Below are 2,294 nucleotides of genomic sequence, written 5' to 3' on the forward strand. Positions count from 1 at the left end.
TTTTTTTTTGTATCAGTTGTATTCGAGAAAAACTTTATTAGATAATGCCAATACATGTGAGACCATCCTATTTTGTGTGCTCTGTGGCCAGCCCATCAGTTTTGACGGTGCAGAACTGGAAAGCTTATCAGTGCCCTCTGCTGCGTGAATTCAGCGCGCTCGGATGTGCTTCAGGCTGCGCGCTGCYGGCCCAACCCAAACAGTGGCTGAGCTGCCTGTGCTGCGGTGCGAGGGCCTCCAGTGGGTCTGATGCATGTCTTTCAAGAGAGAGTTTGGGCTTGGCAAGGGTCAGGTGACAAAGGCTTGGCAGATTCCTACACTCAATAAAGGACTGGAAGAGGAGGGTTTCGATGAAACAGTTGTGATCTTTTGTTTCTTGTGCTATTCAGCAAGGGTGTCAGAGGAGATGAAATATTAATGCTGTTGAAGAGGTGTTGGTGAAAACTTTTCTGAGCCAGATGAAGAAGTTTTAGGATTTCAGGATTAACATTTCTGTCTATTACTGCTCTGTTTTTTCCATGCAGTTGGTGAATGTTGCCCAGAAGTGGAAGTGTAAATGCATGTTGAGGGGTGGCTGTGTGTTGAGGATGATTGGCTTCAAAGAGTAGAGAACTGCCCTTTGGGTAGGGGATGCTTTTACTGCCATGTCTGGGCAACTGTGGTAGAGAACATGTTAATAGTGAAATAATGAATTGTTGAACCTGTGTTAATGATTTATACAGGTCCAAGCTTGTACTTGTTATTTACAGTCTGCCATCTCCCTTATGCTAGGGCTAAATATAAACTGCTTGAAGATAGAGGACCAGCAGTGGAATGTGTGTAATGGGCAAGAGAGGAAAATCTAGAAAATGAAACTGCTTATCATGAACCATTTCTCACTAGTTCAGGGAAATAATATTGCTTTAATGAGTGGGAAATGATGAACTAACCAGCCKAAGAGGAGTTTCTTGTTACTGGCCCTCTTTCAAACGTACTTGCTTGCTCACTTGTAATATCAGGCCTTTGTTTTGTGAATTCTTGTACATCTATCTCACTTCTTAAGCATTTTAATTTTTTCACTGAGGTGGGACAATGGGCTAAAATATGTTCAAAGCTTAAGTCTTTGCAGGATAAAACCTTGGCCTTAACCATATGAGGTACCAATGCAGAACAGTGCTCTAGTCAGTCTGTAACCTGTGTCAGTGAGGTTGCTGAAGCCCTGGTTTAGCATGTACTCAAGTAAAAAGCAGTTACTAGTTTTAGTGCTATATTAAACCTGAGGTCAATGCTCTTCAATGCACTTGCGTAGCCGAAGGCAAAACAAATGGGTCAAAGATGAAGACTRTATTTATTTTTGTCACTTCATTATGAGTCTTATGATGTTTATCATCTCCCTAAACACCTCTGAAAGAAAGGCAAGGCAGATGTAACTGCACAAATCCAAGTTCTCAGGCTAACTTTGAAGACTCCAAAGAAGAATAGAGTCATGGTTTCAAAGAGATCTACTAGAGTCTGTGGAGTAATGTGGGTTTAAAAAAGGAGGGGGGAGGATGCAACATAACTTCCCTAGTTCTCCACTAACCCTGTTTCAGAAGGTAAGTAATATGAGTCGAAGTGTCTTCCCAAAATGATTTCTGACTAACTTCATGCCCGTTTGTTCTTATGCCAGTATTGTCATTTAGTCTAAATTAGCCCTTCTCTCCCTCAGCCTCTCTCATGTATTTATAGAAGGCATTTGTGCTTGTTCTTACCCTTATTTTCCTAAGGTAAATAAGCAAACCCTGACTAGGGGCTCTTTTAGCTGACTAGGTTCTTCATTTCCTAGTCACCCTAACATTTGTGCCACTTCAGATTCAAATTTCTTGAGCCTATTTGCATTGTAGGAATCAAATTATAAACCAGGACTTGTTATTTCACTCCTGATAAACTTTGTTTTGTCCAAGCCCCGAATTATTTTTGTTTGCTTGGAAAAAAAGCTTTCTGGGTGAAAGAAGTCTTCCGCGGGGGTGAGGCAGTCGTAGCGGTGCATTTTGGGGGCCGCACCCCGCAGTTGTCTGACCGCGCAGACTTTCCCAGCCGGCTCTTCCAAAAGGAGTTTGTGTGAACGCAGCGATCCCTCGCGTCAGCTCCGCGGGCAGGCGCCCCCCGCGACGGGCGCAGTGGTACGCGCCGAGGGTGGCGCTCCTCCTTCCCCTCACCCCCCGGCGCGGTGGAACGCGCCGCCCCCCCCCGCCCGCCCCCCCCGGCCGGCGGCGCGGCCCGCCCCCGCGGAGGGAGACGCCATTGCGGGGTTGTTTGCGCAGCGGCGGCGGCGC

This window comes from Rhea americana, unplaced genomic scaffold (genome assembly GCF_003343005.1).
Source record: "Rhea americana isolate MKP2758 unplaced genomic scaffold, rheAme1 scaffold_37, whole genome shotgun sequence".
Lineage (NCBI taxonomy): Eukaryota > Metazoa > Chordata > Aves > Rheiformes > Rheidae > Rhea > Rhea americana.